This window comes from Canis lupus, chromosome 7 (genome assembly GCF_048164855.1).
Source record: "Canis lupus baileyi chromosome 7, mCanLup2.hap1, whole genome shotgun sequence".
Classification (NCBI taxonomy): Eukaryota; Metazoa; Chordata; class Mammalia; order Carnivora; family Canidae; genus Canis; species Canis lupus.
The window spans coordinates 37,662,068-37,685,220 of NC_132844.1; the positions used below are offsets into that span (position 1 = coordinate 37,662,068).

At 37.0% G+C, this 23,153-nt stretch overlaps 1 protein-coding gene across 3 annotated transcripts in view; it reads right to left on the minus strand.

Annotated features, from left to right (window-relative positions):
* Nucleotides 1-23,153, minus strand: part of KCNQ5 (potassium voltage-gated channel subfamily Q member 5) — a 496,689-nt gene that overhangs the window by 472,604 nt on the left and 932 nt on the right. The window lies entirely within an intron of this gene.

A 23,153-nucleotide genomic window follows, 5' to 3' on the forward strand; every position in this document is an offset into this window, starting at 1 on the left:
TCGGACTTTGATGCCAAGAATTTGCTTGTCATCTGAATTTCCTTTCACATGTAATCCTTAAACTGGACTACACCATCCTAGTGATTGCACTTGAAGTGAGAGAACTAGCTAAAGAATTTTTATGTCCAGGAGCTTCCTTCTTTAAAGAACCATTAAAAAACATTTAAAGCAAGGGCAGATTCTATATATTTTGGTCATTTGTGCTCTAGAGGTTGATGGCAGTTAACTGGGTATCTAAGTCAATGCACCTAGAAGTCTTATTGAGTGGCACAAACTCTTTACTGAGTCTATAGTTCTGTCTCCAGGGTCCTGTAAATAGAGAAACTGCATCATTAGTTGTCTTCACTGTAGGATTTGACCATATTTATTTAAGGCGGTAAGTCTATACATTAGGTCCTTAAGGTTTTCAGATCTCATGGTCTATGAATTTCTAGAAATGTATGTAATCATGTATGGCCACACACATGTGCATGTTTGTTTAAAGAGATGGTTTATAATTTTTTCATATTCTGAAAAGAGCTGTGGCCCCAAAACGTTTGGAACCATAGCCTTTGTAACAGAAGTGCCGGCCAAGAATTCCTGACATTATTTGCCAGTTTTCAGAACCCCTCTGCTGCCATCCACATAGGCACAGCTGCACACCTGTGGCCCAGACAAAGCCTCTGCTGAAACACAACCTTTTCCAGGCTCCATTTATTAGTTTGACCACATGAAGTAGTGCCTTGACTCTACCACAAAGTGAATTTCACTTGGTTGACTAATCGGATTAAGCACACAATAAAACTGAGAAGCTGAGAGCTAAAACTGGGCCCTAATCCATATCATCTGGCCTGGGAAATTGAGTGTGACCATCCACATTTCCAGTCTTTGGTATGTGTCTCCATATAAACACACTTAGGCTTTTCTTTTCTTTTCTTTTCTTTCTTTTCTTTTTTCTTTTTTTCTGTTCTATTTCAAACAGAAAAGCTCTGAGAATGATATAATGAATGTCCATGTACCCATCACCCATTTTTCAGTATTACTTTCAGAGGTAGGCCTTAAAAAAAAGAATTAAAATATTCAGATACATTTGAGACCCAGCATATCCTCCTCAATCTCAGTTATCTCCTTCCTTCCTTAGATTTAAAAGCAATCCTTTGAGGTGCCTGGGTGGCTCAGTTGATTAAACGGCTGCCTTCAGCTCAGGTCATGATCTTAGGGTCATAGGAGAGAGCCCTGTATCGGGCTCCCTGCTCAACAGGGAACCCGTTTCTCCCTTTCCTCTCCATTTGTACTCTCTCTGTCGCTATTTTTGTCTCTCTCTCAAATAAATAAATAAAATCTTTTAAAATAAATAAATAAAAGCAATCCTTTTATCTATCTTTTCTAAGCAATTAAAAAATATTTATACCACATATGTATACTAGTCTGAGCAATACAGAAGCATTGGTTTCCATGTTTTAAAATATTATATAGTTGGTTTCATAGTGTAAGAATTAAGAATGTTTTTGCACCTTCTTTTTGGCTCAGTGTTAGGTTTCAGATTTATCAATATTGATTCATTGTAGCTCCAGTTCACTTCTTTCAACTATTGGATGGTATTTTATTATATTATGACACTGCCAGTTATTTACCTATAATTCTCCTTATGAGTATATTAATATGTATTTCTACTACCAATAATTCTAGTCATATCTCATGTGCCCAACTGCACAAGACCTCATGATGCCTTCCCTGGTTTCTGCAGCAGGAAGCAATTCTCCTTTTTCCTTGTGAATAGCACTACTGTTGTTCCAAGGTCAAAGTCTCAGCTTTATCCATATTGGTATCCACAGTTCCTGGCACTATGCTTAGTATACAATTAGTCTGTTATAAATATTTACTAAATTTAATTACTGCTGGTTTCTTTGTCTGGTAATTGTTGGTGTATTTGGCTCAACTTTTTACAAGATTGCTTATGTTCCCCAGGAGTAGGTCTGGCTTTTGTACATGTTCTTACCTATCATGTGCTCTTGTAAAAGTTCTTTGTATTTAGTAGGTCTTCAATATTTACTGAATGACTGAACAAATGAAATAAAAGAGGGATATTTTCAAACTGAGGTCGACATTGCATTTAAGTTTTCTATCAACATGGCCCTTGTCCACTGTATCAAGTGACTTTTCTACCCAAGTTATTTTATTAGTGCTTATCGTCAATACTGAGATCTAAAAAGAGAATTATATCCAGAGGGACTTAGAAATTCCCATAAAGAATTAAATTTGCCCCATCATGGCTAAACACATAATAGTTCCTTTTAGTCCCTTTCTTTTAATTGCAAGAAGAGCTCCTTGCCTTATATGAACAATGGGAGGTTTATGTGCATAGACCTGTGGATTGGACAACTGTCAGGAACCCTGGGGGCTTGAAGAACAAGCTAATCTCTGTCTGAGGACTATATGGTTTTTCTCTCTCTCATTTTAGGGCATTTATGCTTTTCTCTGACTCTGTTCTGATCCCTCTGATCTCCTGACTAGGTTCCTCACTTAACACATGGCATCTGCTCCCACTGAACTTCACCTTACACTCTCTCTCACTGGCCATGACCTGAACTCCAACTAATTGCATCCTTTCAATTTTAACTCTACTGACAATTGACTCACCATGTTTATGTTTTCACCCCATGTCTCCCTAAGTCATCTGCCAGTATGGCAAGGACACAGTGTAGAAAATAGTGTTTTTTAGCCTATGCTAGATAGTAAACATTCCCAATTTTGTGGGCCATATGATTAAATCTAACAATGTAGTATGAAACCAGTGATGGACAATACATAAATGAATGTGCATGATGGTGTTTCAATAAAACTTTATTTATGAAACCAGGTAGCAGGATAAATATGGCGTCTGGGCCACAGCATGGTAGCCCCTGGCCTAGACAATGGTGACCTCAGAAAGGAGAGTTAATGAGAGGCAACCTATTGACATTCCTTATATAGAATAAAAATGGAAATGTGCAATGGACTCCGATCTACAATACTTGACCAGAATCTAATTTTTTCTGTGCTTATATTTATCAAGGCACCTTCTGATGATTTTGTTTTGCAACTGGCTTTGTCTAGAGGAAGATAATTGGACAGTTACATGCATCTGGGAATTCTAACTCATTAAAGAGTTTTACAAAGGCTAGTATGCAAAAAGAACTCCCTCAAATGTGATTATTGTGCACAATGTAATGGTGACTCATATCTCAGGGTTCACAGACATGGCTGGATGGTGATTTATAATTAGGACAATGCACTTAGATTGTGCACTTGCCCATGGGTAGCAGAACTACTTTCCAACGTAGTCATGGAACAAATGACACTAAAGTAATCACAGAGAACTTGATGCCAACTAGTTACTAGCCAGAAGTCATCCTCAATAATTCAAGAAAGCCTTGACCAGTCAAGCAAACTCACTATACACCACTTCTGATCCAAAAAGGTCCCTTTCGGTTTCACTGAAGGCTGCTGTATACAGATGCAACTGTAAACCATGAAGACCAATAGATATCCATATGCTTCTTCCTAAAACCCTTGTGGTTTTGTAGGATTGGCAATAACTACAATCTGTTCCACTGTGGATAACTATCATATTTGGTAAGGAAAATAAACGTTTGAGAAATCTTACTATTTTTATTTTTAGAGGTCCATACATTTATGAAGTTTATTCTTAAAATAAACTCATCATTTGTTGCTAAAGTTATTCTTTACAAGCCTGTTATTTTTTTCAAGTGAAGAAGTGTTTTCACACATTTTGATTATATATGTGTATATGCATACAAACATATTTAAAAGACAATATTCTCAATGTTTGAGACGAGATACAGTGATGGATGGAATACTTCTGGCAGAAATCCAATTATACAGAAGTTTGAATTATTTTAGATTACAAACTAACAATGGGCACAGGGTGACAGTCCATGGGAAGCCGTTAATACCAATGAATTCCAGCTATAATTAGATATGAGCATGCCTTATACATCCTTTTTCTTTTTTTTTAACCCACTGCCAGCTTAGCTTCAGCTTGCTTTTAACCAAGACTATACTACATCACAGGAAGTGCCTGTCAGAAGGGAAATCTCTAGATTAATTAAGAAGGAAGACTTTGAGGAAGGTTACTTTTTATTTAGGCTTTTCATAGATGGCAAAAGTATGACATATGCAAGTAAGGAAACAGACAAAATTAAAACTTCCCCTCTTTTCTAAAGTTACAAGTTATGGATGACAAGACTTCAAAGTAACCCAAGAAACAAGCGTCAAGCTGGGGACAAACCAGAAATGGATGCTCTTGAGTTCTAGATGTCCAACAGAAAGGGGTACTTGGGAACTCTGAGCCCAACATGAAGCCAGGGGGACCAAACCTGGGAATTCATCACCTCCTCTGATCCACAAGGGAGTTAAGGGAGGCCAGAAACCTGGAATTCTATCTGAAGAAAACTTCCACACACACATATGTCAGATACCCACTTGACAGTTGTCATTATATCATTAATATTATTTAAGTAGTTTTCTACTTATTAAGCCTCATTCTGATATACTGTGCTAAGAATTTTGTGCAAGAGTATTTGGAAGACTTAAAGTACTCTGAAGTCTAGGCCTTCTCAGAGTGCTGGGAGATAGGGTAATATTCTGTAACACAAATTACCCGAGAACTCATGTTCTGAGTGTCATACTTCACACTGTAAAACACTCTTCATTTGCAAAATTATATTGGCCAACTTTACCAAGAGTCTGATTCAGTGGATATTCACTCTGATAAGTTTAGCTCAAATAAAATCTCATCCCTAGAGCTCCTCAGAAAATGCACATGGCTTATTGAAGAATAAAGATGGTGGTGATGGTAGGGGACAATGAGAGAGGACAGAGAAGAAGGTATATATTATGTACACAGTAAAAAAAAAAGAAAAAGAAAAAGAAAAAAGGTCACACAGGACAGAGAGACTTACAATAAAAGGTGCACCTTGTCTCACTTCTGCCTTACAGTCCTATTCTCTATCACTTCCATCACGCAGTTTCCTCTAGTCCTTCCAGAAACTTTCCATTTGTATATATGAGTAGGTGTGTGTATGTGTGAGCATACATATATTGTGATCCTCATTACTTGCAGATTCCATATTTGCAAATTTTCCTACTCCCAAAATTTATTTGTAACTCCAAATCAGTACTCCCTGGGCACTAACGGTCATTTGTGGACATGAAAATGTGGCCCCAAATCTGTCTCCTGATGTCGCATTCCCAACTGACACTTAAGAAGGCAATTCTTTCCCTTCTTGTATCATCTCTCATTGTAAACAAGTGTCCTTTTCAAGGTCTATTTAATGTCATGTTTTTCACGTTTTCATGTGTTTTTTTTGGGGGGGGGCTGATTTCCTGTTTAAAAAGGCCCCTATTATAGTGCTGAAGCACTCTCTAGTGTTCTTAAGTACAAGAAAGTGATGGTGTGCCTTCCAGAGAAAATACATGTAAGATAAGCTTCATTCAGATATACTATGAGTTCAATATTAATTAATCAATTATATATTAAATAATATTTACATAATATATACATATAATAATAAATAAAACTATTTTTTTAAATAAAACTATTTAAACAGAAACACACACATAAAGTCGGGTACTGATCAGTTAATGAAAATGTGACTAAGGCTTCAAGGAACCTAACCTTTTATTCTGCTAGGAGCAATGATTCAGTGTATACTAACTCAGTGTTTATGGTGACTTTATAGACCATAACCACCAGGGATAATAAGAATCTACTATGTGTGTGCATTTTTTAATTTACAAAAGTGGATACTTGTGTACACTATATACACTATATCATACCTTGATTTTTTCACTACTAATTCATTTTAGAAACTGTGACATACCATGTCATACATATTTATTTCCTACTTTTCTTTTTACTTTTTAAGATTTTATTTCTTTATTCATGAGAGACACACAGAGAGGCAGAGACATAGGCAGAGGGAAAAGCAGGCTCCCTGCAGGGAGCCTGATGCTGGACTCCATCCCAGGACCTGTGGTCATGCCTAAGCATAAGGCAGATGCTCAACCACTGAGCCACCCAGGTGTCCCTACTTCCTACTCTTCAAAGAATGCACAGTCTTCCCTTGGACAATTTTGCCATTGTTGATTTAACGAGTTGATAATGATAGAGTTTTATGTTGTTTCTGTATTTTTTTAATGATAAAACAATGCTTCAGGAAACATTTGTATACTTACATCTTTGCAAACCACATATCTCTGAATGAAAGAAAATTCTGGCTTCTGTAACAAATACATAACAGCTGCAGCTGTCTTAGAAGCCATCAAAAACTTTTAATAGATTGGTATTATTACATGGAGTGTGGATTTGGCTTGTGAGTTTTATGTAGCTGAGCAACAGCTATCACATTGATGATGTTTAACAAATGTCACATAATCAAACCTTCTTCCATAGGTGAGGATACCTATAGGTTTAATACCTATAGGATTCCTTTATTTAAGTGCCAATTTAAGTGCTCTGCGTTTGTGTACAAATCTGCTCCCTGATCAACATGAGGCCTCTGTAAAGTGCTCTTTATCTTGTGGCACCAAACCAATCCTCTTCTCAAGAAAAAATGCAAGAGCCACGTGTAAAAGAAAATCAAGCCTCTCCTTCTTTATCTGCCCCCCACTCTCACCCCTGTGTTTGGGTAATGAACGAAGCTCTGAGTAGTGAATGAAGTAGCTCTAAATCAGGACCATGGTGAGGGGACTATGATGACTGAGAAGAGTACTCTCGGTCTTAAAAACCACGGGGATAACTTAGAACACAAAGAATTGTTGATAAAAATAAATCAGAGACATTCATTTTCTCTAAGTCACTTCTCTGCCTCAAAATTTTCCTACCTACAAAGAAGAGCATATATGGTACACATCAACCTCTCAAGGTACATATACAAGATTCATGCAAAAAAAGGCCATTTATAGACCAACAATTTTAAACAACCACTAAAATTCCTTTGTTCTCATAGTTCATTAATGAAACCATTAATTTTCTAATGATAATATTAACCACAAAAAGTATATTAGATATAAACAAAAAAAATACCAGGAGAGTGGAAATTAAATTTAAGTTAATTTTAGGCATTCACACTTAAAAGGGACGCCTGGGTGGCTCAGTAGGTTAAGCATCTTCCTTTGGCCTCAGGTCATTACCCAGAATCCTGGGATCAAGCCCTACATTGGGCTCTCTGCTTTGCAGGAGTCTGCTTCTCCCTCTCCCTCCGTGCTCTCTCTCTCAGATAAATAAATAAAATCTTTAGAAATAAATAAATAAAATTAAAATACCTACAAATTAAAAAAAATATTGTACTGGCAAAGATGGAGAGGTACCTCATCTCTCATGAAGTAGGGCAAGGAGTTTTCAGAAGTTAGGGTCATCTCATCTTGCTGGTTCCCATCTATGCCTGACTGTCAGGCCCAGGCTCTCTTGGGTATATAAGCAGAGTACTAGGCCTGTTTGTCATGGCACATTTAAATACAGGTGTTTGAACTCATTTGAATTTATGGATGAATATATTTGCTTTCCCCTAATGAATTTGTCTAGTGAGATTGTGTGTGTGTGTGTGTGTGTGTGTGTGTGTGTGTGTGTGAGAGAGAGAGAGAGAGAGAGAGAGCGAGAGAGTGAGAGAGAGCAAGAGAGAGAGTGAGGGAGGCTTTTGGAATCCTCATATAATGTTTGTATGTGCTCTTTCCCACTCCCCCTTGCTCAAATTCTGGAGATATTTCTCCCCCAATTTTGATATCTGAAAGAAACCACAGTGCTGCAACTGAAAGTACTAAGTATTAGTGTCTTACTTGATCTATTTATTTATTAGAACCTTTAAAGAATAAGACAATATATGTTTTAATCACCAAAGAGACCTCTTCTTAGAATTTAACTTCCTGGCTTCCAGCCATCCTTAGTTGCTTGGGATCTGTCTCACACACATAAGGTATGTGTGTGTGCCTGGTGTCTTTCCTGGGTATGCACATTTCCTCTTCATTTATTCATGAGAGATACACAGAGAGAGAGAAGAGGCAGAGACATAGGCAGAGGGAAAGCAGGTTCCTTACAGGGGTCAGTGAAGTAAGAGCCAGATAAACTTCTAGACTGAAGTCATGAAGATAAAACTACACTTAATATTCAGATATAAAAAGGGAATTGTTTAATGCAAAAATGGTACAGCTGCTATGGAAAACAGTATGGAGATTCCTTAAAACACTTAAAAGTAGAACCACCATATAATCCAGCAGTCCTATTTCTGGGAGATTCCTTCAGGAGAACCTCTTTAGGAGGTTATAAAAATTAATACCTTTTTCAGCATTTAGCAATGTATAAAAGAGATAAATATTTTCTCTGTTAAATAATAGTGAAAGAGTGAAAATGCTTTTTAAAGATTTTATTTTTAGGGGGAACCTGGGTGGCTCAGTTAGGCATCTGCTTTTGGCTCAGGTCATGATTCCTGTGTCCTGGGATCGAGTCCCAAGTTGGGCTCCCTGCTCAGCTAGGTGTCTGCTTCTCCCCTCTCCCTACATTGCCCCTCCCCCATTCTTCTGTTCTTGCTTGCTTGTTCTTTCTCTAAAAATAAACAAATTAATTAATTTAAAAATAAAGAAATACTTTACTTTAAAATTTTTTTAAAATGTAATCTGTATTCCCAATGTGAGGCTTGAACTCACAACCCCAAGATCAAGCATTGCACACTCCACTGACTGAACCAGCCAGGAGCCCCTGAAAAAACTTTTTAAAAGATTATTCTTCATATGATAGTTGAACAAACAATAGTATTTGTAATGAACGTCCATTCATTTTTTAAAAATCAGAGCTACTCTTCACTGTAGAAAGGTTAGGGCAAATTATAAGACCTGAAATTGAAGTCATTTCTGTAGAGGCAACAGGAAGGCCTGACCATCCGTACTGCTTCTGTGTTTTATCTTGTGCAAGTTATTTAACATTTCTGCAGTCTCAGTTTTCCCATCCTAAAAAAAAGGACAGTGCTAGAGTAGTCCTGCCCACAGTCCCTCCAGCTCTATATTCTTATTACTTAAATGTTTCAAATCAGTAGTTCCTGACAGTGTTTTCAAATTTATATTTTAAGAACATGCTTTTAGGGGTATCTGGGTGGCTCAGTCAGTTAAACATCTGCATTTGGCTCAGGTCATGATCCCAGAGTTCTAGGATGGATCCCTGTATGTGACTATCTGCTCAGCAGGGAGCCTGCTTCTCCCTCTCCCTCTGCCTGCTGCTCTGCCTTCTTGTAGGCTCTCTGTCAAATAAATAAATAAAATCTTAAAACAAAAAGAACATGCTTTTATCCATGTATTCAAAAATAAAGAGATTATAAAATATTTCTTGATTTCTGAGATAAATCCTTTTGTTAAAGCTAAGAGAGCTTATACAGACAAAGGGAAATTTCTGGCTGTCTAATCTTGGCACTAAATACAATGCTGTTGTAAAATAAGTAATATATTATGGTAATTCATTTATTCACTCATTTATTCATTAAACACATGTTTTTACATGTACTTATTATTGCAGTATCTCCTCCTCTGAAGAGGCTAAAAGACTATCTTTGGTTAGGAAGTATAAAAACTACTGTTGTGTGTGTGTGTGTGTGTGAGAGTGTATGTGTGTCTGCGTGTACACATGCCAGTAATTATATAATGAACTTTCCATAACTTGCTCATTTCCACTTTTTTCAGATGGTTGATGCTTAGAGAGGTTAGTGATTGGCCCAAGGTCACACTCATTCAGTGTGTGACTCCTAGAGCATTTCTCATTCCCTGAACACAGTTGCCAGCTCTGGGTTATGGCTCCATCTGCTTTTCAAATTTCCTCTGCACACCACTGTTAGAGAGATTCTCAGAATCATACACACTGAGTCTTCCACTTGGTCATGCCAAACTCCATCAGAGCCCTGCTGTTGTTAAGAAATCATGTTATTCACCTCTGGTTGCTGCCTTATCACAACCCAAACTAGCCATCTCAAACTTTTACTTACCATAAATCCGTATCTTTCTTCTTCCAGGATCTACTCCTCTTAATTATGCTAATCTTTCCTCTTGGTGGGGGGGGGGGGACTTTCCCTAGGTTTTTATATTTGTGCAGACCTCCCACTGCTTGGGGAAATATAAAAAGGTTTAGTTTTGCCCTGTTGCTCCCTAATCTACCATTCTCCCTCTCTCTTTACTCATTTAATTGTCAATTATGCAGCCTAATCTGTCTCCTCCTTTTTCCTTCCAAGCACGGTTTGGTGCCTTATCTCAAACTCTTTAGAACTGCTTTGCACTTATCAGCATCTCTCTCAGGGACTGCAAGATTGCTTTCAAACCAGATTTCCCTGCTTTCACAGGAGGCTCTCTGAGTACCACCCTCTCTTCTGGAGTCCCCATTTCATACCTTCAAGAACACCCCTCACTTTGTGAATGCCTTTTGAGATGCTGATTGCTGTGCCTGAACCATAACTGGTTCTTTGGCCCTTTTTCCAGGATATGATTTTTTTCCTCCCTGTGATACTGGATGTCCTCCTAGCACATAGTGCTGAAAATGCTGATCACTCCTAGATCACTGAGTTTTCTTCTAGGTTCTGGCCCCTCCTCCTTTATCCTGGTTTTCCACATCACCGCTTTTTTTATATTCACATTTTCATTTCTCTTTTTGATAATCCTTTCCCTCCACCACAGTCCTTCTTTGAACCTTGGGTCTCCTATGGATGGTATACTGCACTAGTCTTCTTCTCTATTCCTTTCACAAACCCCTCTTTCTCCTCTCTCTCTCTACATTCTTCTCCCAATACCTTTATTATTTCTACATCCATCACCTCCACATTGGTAACTAATTATCCTCAGTCTTTCTCTCTGAAAGCCCAAGCAAGTTATGTGTCTGCTCATGCATTTTGTCTGTCTCTAAAACAGAATTAAGCAACTTCTGCTTGGTCATAATCACAGTTGCTTGAAATCTTTGATTCTTTCATCTCTTTTGCCTACAAAAAAACTAATCAAGGACCAAGAACTCCAGCTCTCCTTTTGAATTATCCTATTCTCCCCTTCTTCACACTCTCAGAGCAAACACTCCAGGCCAGGTCCTTGTCATGCTGGACCTACATTGCTGTACCACTTCCACACACTTATTCTGGAGTAACCACTGGCTTTACAAGTGGCTCTTGAGGCAAAACAAAAACAAAAACAAAAACAAAACACATAACAGATTTACTGTGAATAGGTCTTTTAAATGGATTATCATGTGATTTGCAAATTTATATTAAGATCTCAATGTGAAAAGGAAATTTGGACCAGCAACTAACAAAAAAAAAAAATTCAGGTAATTGCCTTTAACTTCTTTTGGAGGAAAAACATATTATCTCTCACTGACAACACTTGTGAATTATGATACCTACCTTTGAATGAGAGAAATACTATGTTTTCTCCAGCACAATGTGATAGTTTCTTGACTATTCTTGTTTAAGGTTGTCTAGGCTACCTCACTAAGGGCCATCTATAAACTTATTATTATCTACTTTTGCCCCAAAGCCTGGAATAAAAACTCCCTATCCATGAGCTCTGGAAACTAGCTCTCGGCAGCATGATCCAACTAGTTTGGGAACAGTAATTTGTAGAGTAATTCTCATCTAGTTCAACACTGGAAGCGAAAGCTCTGGAACCATGTAAGGGAATCTTTCCTGCTAAAGGGAAGTTCCACTTTCTGTGATGACTACTATTCTTTCTACTTAGAGAAGAGAATAATGGGCCACTGAAGCATGATAGTCAAACCAAACTGGTGGGCTGAATGACTGTCTAGAACTCAACATGATTGGCACAAATATGATGACTGGATACTTTTTTCTTTCCATTTGTCTCTCGTGGCCTACCTTTGGAAGGTCTGCAGGACCATCTCAGTTTAAGATTAAAGCAAGACAGCATAATTAGGGTAGCTCATTTCTTTGGGTTGATTCTGAAACATCACATTGTGTTTATCCCTTGATTGATCTAAAGGAATTTATCTGGCTTTCTTCTAAAGGAAAAAACAAAAACAAAAACATGATGCCAATTTGTGTAAGTAAGCTTGGTAAAATGTTGCCCTAAACAAAGTGACTGTCAAGGTGTTTCTTCTACGTGTCAAGGACACTCTGTAAGAGTAAATGCTCCTTGATTTGAGATCTTATCTTAAAGTTTATAAATGGGCTTCCTCAAAATCTTATGTATTGCCACTCAGTCTCTTTGCCTTCTCCACTTGATGAAGCAAAACAGAACTATAGGATTTTGTCATCTGGAATGGCAAATTTAAAACTAATTTACTCTTGCCATGTAATTCCTTAACCTGATTGCCTATCTAATTAAGAAAACATTTGAAGATTGAGTATTGGTCTTAAGGAGATGAGTGAAGAGTACCTACCTTAGAGTTCACAATGAATACACATTCTTCCACTTAATGATCTTACTTTCACTCTGAAGTGCTACTCTCTAAGTTGAAGAAAAGAGCCATTTCCCACATGCCTGGAGAAAGTCAGTAAAATGGGAAGCAGTATTTCCAAAGTGTTCCAGGGACATGATATGCCATGAACTCTCAAATTCTGAATGAATGAATACAAGAATGAATGAATGAATGAATGAATTCTAGGCTCCATGGAAGACTGGTATAATATTTTCCTTCCATGTACCAGGATAAAGAAGTTAACAATATTAGAAACTTCAGAGTATACACTGAAGATAGGCATTTCATTTTTTTTTTAAACAAACTTTTAATTTACATTATTGTTCTTCAGCCATTTTGGGGAGAAAAAAAATAACGTTCCTAAACAGAGTGTTATGAAGCAGCGTTGATTTCTTTTCTATTTTTAAAAATACTTTGGAGCAAATTAAACATACTCAGAATGTTTTATTAACTAGAACATTCAGTTTAACTAGTTTAATTACTACTCTTTGGAAATTACTATGATCAGTGGGAACTCCTATGTTTGGTCTTTGTGTGGGAATGCCCTGAGCAGAACGCCCACCTGCACAGGCAATTGAACACCCAGCTCTGAAGTTTCCCAAGAGGTCAAGAGAACTGGCAATCAGCAGTTCTTTATATGGTGATCCTGGAGTTTACCTTGTAAATCCCTTCAATAGCAGCTAGCTAAAAGCCGCTGGAAAAGGGCCAACCTTTGCTTTTATCCTAAGTCAATCCAGAGAAATGGTTTTTGTACCTCAGTAAATAGTAAACTAATATCCTTCTGGAGCAAAAATTCCTTGAGAGAACAGGTTGTGTTTTATTTCCATTTAGCCCTCATAGTTCTTATTCAGGCTCATACACATGGCATGAAGTCAGGTTATTGAACAAATATTGAAGAATTATGTCCTAACTTTACAAACCAGAAAGCTGACAAATATATCCACCAACTCAACACATGAGGAGAAGAATCCAAATTCTCAATTCCATCCAGTCCTAGATTCATTCAGGTGTGAGAAAAAAACAGGTTTAGAGAAATGGGACCCCTAAAAGGTTCCCATTCTACAAAAAGTTGTGGAAATAGCTTTCACATGGTCTATACTTCAGGAAAATTTCCAAGTCGGAAAAAATACATACATACATATATATATATATATATATATATATATATATATATATGTATTTCTATCATATATATATGATAGAAAACCACCTGTATTTATATATATATATATAAAACAAATATGTACACACTATATATATTCCTATGATACTTGCATTTTGAGTCCATGCTTTAGTCTCCCAATTAAAGAGGAAAACTATAGCTCTCTGTTGCCAAATTATAAATCTATTTCTTGGCTCAATGAGTAAGGAAACCCCTAATGACTGTAACAGTCTATGTATGAAATAATTTTATGTTAACAAGTTATTTATTTCTCAACTATATACAGTGGTCAGTTTCCAAAATGGAAAGTATGATTTTTTAAAAATTTTATTTATTCATGAGAGACACAGAGAGAGAGACAGAGAGAGAGAGAGGGGCAGAAACACAGGCAGCGGGAGAAGCAGGCTCCACACAAGGAGCCGGACATGGGACTTAATCCTGAGGCTCCAGGATCACACCCTGGGCTGAAGGCGCACTAAACCACTGAGCCACCCAGGCTGCGGAAAATATGATTTTTAAAAAACTATTTATTGCATATCTATCTGAATATATCCAGATTTCAGAAATTATAAATAGATATTAGAAAACCTCAGGGCAATTTTAAGACTTCACTCCCTTATTTTTTAAGAAACTTGAGCTTAACTAAAACTCCAAGAAAAGTAGAGTTCTCTAACCTTCCCATCTTTATGGAGGCCTCTGTTAATTACTAAAGTACAATGTGTAAATTACGTAGACCAGTCCACTTATGTAGTGCACTCTTGGAGCTTGTAAGCAATTACAGGGTCAATGCATCTCCTGATTAAGAGCCCACAGCTTTAAGAAGAAGAGAATTAAGTTTTACAACATAGCATAAAAAGAAATGCAAAACACTATTCCAGAAAGATAGATCCATTGAGAGGAAGGAAAAAACAAACTAAATACTAGGAGTAGTTTAACTGGGGGTGTGGGGGAGGGGGGCAATAGGGAAAACAATGGGACAAATGGGAGAGAGAAGGGAAGAAATATCCAGAAAAAAATGTATATATAAAACAAGAGAGAGGGAAGCATGGAGGAGAAATGAAATGTATTTATTTCAGTGTGAAGAATATAAGCATATTTTATTTATTAAAGAAAGAAAATTCTATAAAATCAGTTTGGAGGAAATGGTTTCTATGTTCAGCCATTACAAAACTTAAAAGAAGCAATTTCTGTTATTTTAAAATGAACCTTAGGTATTCTGCAGTGAAGGTACAAATTAGATATTTAATATTCATAGGAAATGGTATTAAGAAGTTATAACAACAATGTGGTCTTCAATACAAGTTGCTGTACAATTTAAACTAGGAGAACTAAAAAAAAATTGTGTTTGGAAAAAAATAGATTATAAGATTCAAACAGTCCTATTGGTAGCATGGGCGGGGTGAATTTCAATTAAAAATAAAGGATGAGGGACTCCTGGGTGTCTCAGCGGTTGGGCTCCTGCCTTCGCCTCAGATCATAATCCCAGAATTCAGGATGGAGACCTGCACCCCTTAGCCTATGTCTCTGCCTCTCTCTCTCTCTTTGTGTCTCTCATGAATAAATAAATACATCTTTAAAAAGAAAGTAAAGGATGAAAATCTGGGAGATACAAAAGAAGGTATTTTTGTTTCTTTAGACAGAAATTATTTGTGAAGAATTTGATAAATGATCCAATTTGAATACAATGCAAAAATGTAATTAAGGGCTTAAAGTATATGGTCCAAATAATAAAAGCTACAGGAGGTTAATAAAGATAAGGAATTAAGCCAGAGCTATCAGGAAAAACTTTATGGAAAAATTGCAACTTGATCTGATTAGAATTTGAAGACAGAGAAACAAACATTCCTAGTACTATTAAATTATGTAATTCTCTGATACTAGGTCATAAGGGATTTTAACTTTTGTTCATTTTTTTAAAAAAAATATTTATTGTGCATATACTGTATCACTAGGAGTGATCTATATGAGACTCAAAAGCAGTTTTTGTAATTATGTTATCTGACAGGAGGAGCCCTGGGTTCCACAGGTACCAATCACAATCAAGATACAGTGGCCAAGAACATTGGCTCTCAGCCCATCTGCCTTGGCATAAAGCCCTATCCTGCCGCTAATTCAGTGGCTGGCCTCAGATTGCTGAGCCTCTCCCTACCTCAGTATTCTGATTTTCTTTAAAAAGATTTTATTTATTTATTCATGAGAGACACATAGAAAGAGAGGCAGAGACATAGGCAGAGGGAGAAGCAGGCTCCATGCAGGGAGCCTGATATGGGACTTGATCCAGGATCATGCCCTGAGTCAAGGCAGATGCTCAACTGCTGAGCCACCCAGGCATCCCAGTACTTTTATTTGTTAGAGGAAGGTGATAATACTAACTTTTGGGGCTGTTTTGAGGATTAAAAGAGTTGATGCGCATAAAGCATGTAGAACAATATCCAGCACATAATCAATAATTAAAATGAATATTGGTAGTGGTAAACAATATTTCCTCTAACTTATTCTCTCTTGCTTTCTCCCTTAGTCTTATATTTTCTTCTAGCTAGTGCTCCCATCTCTTTTCTTATATTATTGCTAAACTAACTGAATATACGGCTTACATTTGCTGCTTCCTCTCTTCATTTCTGACTCATTTCTGAATTAAGAGCATTGTGACTTCTGCCCTAATCACTTCACTGAAAGTGAACAATTGATGAGTTTACAAAATCACTGAGGACTTCCACACGGCCACATCTAATGGTAACTCCATGGTCCTTATCTTACTAAATCACTGTCTACATTTCATAGTTGACTCTTTTTTTGGAATATATCCTTGGTTTCCATGATCACTTGACCATCTTTTTGTCTAGCGTTTCCTTATACCTCACTGTCTATGCCATTTAATGCTCCCTTCTTCCTCTGCTTACCCTTTACATATTGGTATTCTTCAGGTTTCCATCCTTTAGCTACTGCCTTCTCTCTTTACATGCATTCCTTGTATTTTTAACTCTTGTCTATGATTTTATGTGTTTTAAATCTTTATTAACAGCTGCTGGAAATATATAGTTGGAAGCGCTAGTCACAAAAAGCTCAACATCTCCAAAGCTAAGTTCATTTTATCACCCCCTAACATTCCACTCACCCTGATGTTCCATCTGTTTTTGCGATCTCAGTTAATGGCCCCACCATCTAGCCAACCACCCAAACCAGGAATCCAGAAAAAATAAATCTGTCTCTCTTCTTCATTTTCCATAATTCACTACATGATTAATATATTTCAAGTCCATCATTATGTTTTTTCTCCATCTTTACTACCATTGTCCCAATCCAAGTCCAAATTATCTCTTGCCTAAGTTGAAATAACAGTTTCAAAAGATCTCCTACCTCCAATTTGTTTCCTTTAAGATGGCATTAATAAAGCTCATAGAGTGATGGATCTAAAAATGGAAATTCAGTAATATTATTACCTGCCCGAATCCCATCTACTCTAAAGACTGCCTATTACTTACAGGATAAAATTCTGGGCCTCTAACATAGCAGTACAGCCCCTCACTACACTATTTCTATTTTTCTCTTTAGTTTCAAAAACAAGCTACCATACTAAGTATGATAATACACACATATATATAAGACGTTGTAATACCTTGATGGAATGTTATTATGTCTGTTTTATAGGTTTAGTAGATAGTGTTGGAAATAACTTGTTCATAGTCATCAAATCAGTAACACTACTGATAATTGAATCCAAATGTAATCCTATTCCCTAATGGAATTTCCTTGAGGTCAAGGGCCACATCATTCCCTTTTTTGAACCACCAGCACACAGCCCATTAGCTGATTCATGTAATGGCTATTAATTAAATATTATACTAAATTGACAATTAAAAAAAGAAAAGAGAAATAATAACATGATTATAAAAGATCATCCTGCTACTGACTAAAGGAGTAGATATTCTAGAATTATCTCACTGGTAAATGGAAGTAACAAACACTATGACTGAGTTTGTAAAAAGTGTTTGTATGTATTGAAATACATTCCAAATTATCATACAATCTCTATATTACCAAAAATAACTTTAAGATTTTTATCTTTAAACTTCATTTTACTCAAATGTATTATTTATTTTTAGAGAAGCAAAAAAATGTAAATGTTTGCATTAACAAGTTCTCTGCTAAATGATCTTGTGTGTGTACATATATTGTGTGTGTATTTGTATGTGTGGAATATATGTGTGCATATACATACACATATAAACATTCAAACTATTTTCAAATTTAGAGTTATATGACTTCAATAACATTTAGTAAATTCATTCTTTAGACAAACTGGTAACAAAAGATCAAAAGGATCAGGTGAAACTCTGAGACTCCTCAAAGAATTTCAGAAATTATGAAAAAATGATGTTGTTGTGTCCATTTCTGTCTCCCAGATTGCAACAAAATAAAACTTCAAATAGCATACTTGTATATAGTTGAAGAAAACAAAATTAAAATGGAAACATCTACAGATCATTAAACTTAACTATGAACTGCGGCTATTCAAACAATTGGACTTTAAGTAGTTTCACACCACTGGGCTAAGATAAAACATGCTCTGCTGGCATTTTCATCTGCCAAAATAGCCATTTGCAATTAAAAATTAAAACTGGCACCATTTCTTTGCAAGCAATTATCAAAAGGCTGCTGGCAATCTTCCTTGTTTATAGTGTTTCTTATATCAAGACTTCATTCCATATTGAAATATTCTTTTCTTAGATTTTATTTCTTTTAGGCCATAATATTCCCAATACTAATATTTTAACACTTTCAACATTTCTAATTGTAATATGATCCTCAAATACTGCAGCACTGTTTAAGTTTCTGAAAACAGACTGATTTGAGGAATATCTGTAGCATTTTGTATTACCATATTCGCAGTATAACTGGTATAAGACCTCTCTACATTTAAGGGAAGTGATTTTTAAGGAATGCAGGAGTAAAAATAGCATCAATTTCTATGGACATAACCTTAATTCCAAATAGAATATATATATATATATATACACATTATATATAATGTGTATATATATATATAAAGTCATTCATTGGGTTTAATTGAGTCCTGATGCAAGGAGTTACCAATAGTGTAAAATCTCCTTTTCCTCAGGAAACCAGTGGTATATTTTGGAGATTATGGGTAACAGTAACAGAATCAATCTGTATGTATGAGCATCTTCAATGTGGCAGACACTGTTCCGGGTACTGGTGTTATGGCAGAGGACAAGATGGAAAGAGTCTCTGCATTTAAGGAATTGGGTAGACAGGCAACAAACTATTCCACCTCCAAGCTTAAGAGGGATGTGTTCTGTTAATTCTCTGGAAAGATCACTTTGGTTACCACATGACACACAGGCCCCACCAGGAGTTAGAAGTAAAGTTAAAGTGACCATTTAGGAGGTGATCCTTCAGCTCAAAAATGAAGGGAAATGATAAAAAGATCAGATCCATTCTCCTTACAAATACACCCTCTCTTTATGGTAGAATGTTAGACTATCTGTAGTATCCTCCACCATCTTGGCTGAATCACAGACATTGGACACTGATGTGCCCATTTCACAGATAAAGATTTGGAGACCCGGGGCAGCCCGGGTGGCTCAGCGGTTTAGCGCTGCTTTCCGCCTAGGGCATGACCGTGGAGTCCTGGGATCGAGTCCCACGTCGGGCTCCCTTCATGGAGCCTGCTTCTCTTCTGCCTGTGTCTCTGCCTGTGTCTCTGCCTCTCTCTCTCATAAATAAATAAATAAAATCTTAAAAAAATATTTTGAGACCCAAAAGAGTGAAATGGCTTATTCCAAGTCCAAAGATAACTAGTGGGAAAGCTGGAAGTGAAGTAATGGTCTCCTACTTCTAGCTCCCATGCCTTTTGCCTCAAAATGTATCATCAGTATCTTCTAAAAAAATAAAAAATATTTAGTGGTTCCATCAGCCTTAGTTCACTCGGAAACTCCTCTCTGAAAGGCTTCTAAGAAAATTTATTTACTTATTAAGCAAGCATTTATTGAGGGTCTACTAGACACAAGGCATCGTGCTAGGTGATTGGGATTCAGGGATAAGTAGGAGGTTTTCTGTGTGGGAAGTTTGCCCTCCTGTGGGAGAGCCAGACCAAGTAGCTCACAGTGAAAACAGTGGGGCAAGCACCATTATAATGACATCCTGACATGCCATGGAACCTAAGACAGGAGGCATCTAAATTATTCTGACAGTGATCTAAGAGGAAGCGATCCTTAATTGTGTTTTGAAGGAACAGTGGGAATGGACCAGAGTGCACAGAGTGGCAAGAACTAAAGGAAATGGCATGAGTGAAAGCACAGCAGTGAGACACAGGATGGAGTAACTGGAGCTCAGCATGTACCTGAAAGGTGAAGAAAGAAATATGGACAGAAGCTATGTCATAAAGTGTCTTGTGTACTGTTCCAAGAAATTTGGTTAACTTACACTCTTGTCTCCACTTTCCCAACTCTTGACTATCCTCAATCTATTTAATTCACATTTATGACCCTCACCACAAAGATTATAGGCAAGGGAATGATTCATTAAGATTTACATTTTAGGAAAAACACTATGGTGCCAGGGTGGAAAGCTGGAAGGCTGAGAACAGAAGCTGGGTGATTAAGCAGGAGAATATTACAAATAATCCAATGGAGCGATACTGAGAAACAGAGAAGGATAGTAGCAACAGCAAAGGAGAGAAAGGGATAGATATGAAAAATATTTATAAAGTGTATACACAGAATTTAATGATCCTTTGGAAAGCCAGCAGGAGCAAGTATGATAAAAATAAAGGCATTGAGAATGACTTGCAAGTTCTTAGCTTGGGTGACTGGACTATTTCTTCTAGTTTAAAATATCTATAAATTATGATTCATGGCATTACACCAGGCAAAGATATACTGGACAAAGTGAGGAGCTACATATATCTGCCACCCTGTTTCCTCTGCCAGAGCCACATTTGTTACATCAATGCAAATTTATATATGAAGCCCCATCATGTGTTCTACTACCACCATTATTCTTCTAAACTTTTCTTAAAAAGAAGATGAATTTAAAAGGGATGAATGACATTCAAAGGAATATATCACCTCACATTTGAATAGCTCATCTATTAAACTGAAGAACAGCTAAAGACAGAAAAGTAGGAATCACAGCTGTCTGGTAAATCCTAAGGAATAGTAAGGGAACAGACTCTCCTAATCCCCTCTAATTTACAAAGATTGGAAGAAAGTATTTGAAGTAGGTCATCTGTTATTCTTGACAGACATCTCATCAGTAGATTAGAATATATACACTTGAAAATACATTTTACACTATTAATATACCATTATATTAATGATTTTTACATATTTAGTAGAAACTTTTCTTTACCTGAAACACAACTTTAAACATACTTTTCTTGCTTCTTGGCAGTGGAAACACTGGACAACCATGTAAATCCATCCCTGAAATACCTCATTAATCACAGTGCACTTGCTCTTGGCAAGAACCCTAATGTGCTACAAAAATTGTTATTAAAGTAAGATTTAGGGATTCCCAGGCTGGCAGGGAATTAGTTAGTTACACTGCTTTAGAAATTGTTTTCATAGAATTTCTTTTATTATCAATGGTCTTGTTAGACTTACAGCTCAAAGTAACTTTCCTTTATTGACTTAATGTGTAAAGACTAGCTTTCTAAATAAACTATAAGCAGCAATTGCAAAGATGGCTTGTCCCTCAGGGTGGGCTATAGTTGTGCAGAATCCTCCCAAAAGATGATGCTGTCCAATCCCTCTTCCTGCTAATGTGGATCTAGCACCCCTATCTAATTGCTCAAACATTGCAATTTCAGGCTCCAGAAATGTATAAAGCAAAACTTTGTATCAGCACATGGTATTGATAAGTACATATCACATTGATAGGCTGATAGATTCTGGTGAGCAGAGAATTATCCAAACTTGAGTCCCTTGAAAAATAATTTGTTACAAATTTTAAATTCTGTAAGGCCATAGAAATCTGTTAAACACTATCATACTGAAAAGAAATGTTGTATTACATTTCAATAAGTCCTCATTCATGTTCAAGGGCAAAACTTGGGAGATGCAAAGCATGAGCATTAGCCAAAGTTGTCTCTCTCTCTCTAAATATAGAGTGCATAATTTACCAAAAATTAAAACTCACAAATGGCATCATATTATAAATTCAAATCTACAAATATTCTGAGCATATTCTTGTAAGAAATAGTCATTTTCCTTACAGTATATATTTTGCTGCCAAATTCAGCAATAGATCATTATTGCTAAATGTTTTAGTAGATCCTGACAAGTTAAAATAATTGATCAGACTCAATAGGTAACAGGATTAATTACATATCAACTCAGAAAGGACAAACATGAAAAGCATCTGTAGTATTTCTCTATGTCTATCATTTATTACAGTAATCACATCTAAATCGATGTGAATCTTACATTAAGTGAATAGTAAAAGTTAAGTTATACCTTTTGATGTAATAATGATGCTACACAACGTTCTCCTTATATGCACTGTAGGATGGAAAGTTGGCTGGAATATTCTACCTAATGCTACATATTCACATCAATCTGAGACTGTAAAATTTTCCAGACACCAGAGCCCACGGATTGTAGACTCCACCAATTTCCTGACTCCTACATGGTCAGATTCCAGGTTTACCTATTTACAAAACCAGCCCCTTCTTCGATGTTATTTCAAAAATTGCTTCTAGTGTTGTCGCCAATCCTCCATCCCAGGTGAGAGCTATGTTTGGATGACATGCCTCATTTCTAAAAGAAACCCAGTTCGTGTGTTCAAAACCTATTAATTTACTAGGAAACAAGAAATGGAACAGTGAGTGCCTGCAACTTTCTCTACAGGTCTCCCTCAGGCTGATGTCTTTATATTGAACTGTAATATAAAGAAGCATGAAAAGGAAAACTAAGAAAAGATTTGCAAAAATAAGAAAAAAAATAAGAGTCTAATGCCATAAAAATTACCTTAAAACGTGCAGATAAACCTAAGTCTAACAGGAGACTGAATGAATGGACCTTGTGGGAAAAACAGTAGTAAACTTTAAAGCCACTGAAAGGTTTTAAATGCCTAAGGGAAAAATAAACATTTGCTTCCAATCATTTTCTCATTAAGCATTCTCTGCTAGATGGTGAAGGCTTACACACACACACACACACACACACACACACACACACACTTTGACTCAGCAGCACAAATGCCTACTTAACCCACTGCCTGATCCCCGTCCCAGGTGGCCCGTTTGCGCGTTTGCTATTGCACTCTGGTCGGGGTTCCTGAGCCCCCCGGGCTCAGCACTGGCTTCTGCCCCCGCGCAGGAGCATCACCTCGCCCCGCCCAGCTCGCCTTTTCGAGACCCTGGCCACCTCTGGCAGGAAGGGCTACACGCACTGACAGATTTTCCGTTAGTGGTGGAGGTGGTGGCGAGGCGTGTTTCCGGGCGCACTTAAAACCTAGCTGTTCTCCCCACCAAGTAACAGCTTCCCCAGCTCCGCCCCGGGGCTGAGGACCTAGCCCTCCGTTTCTCCTCTC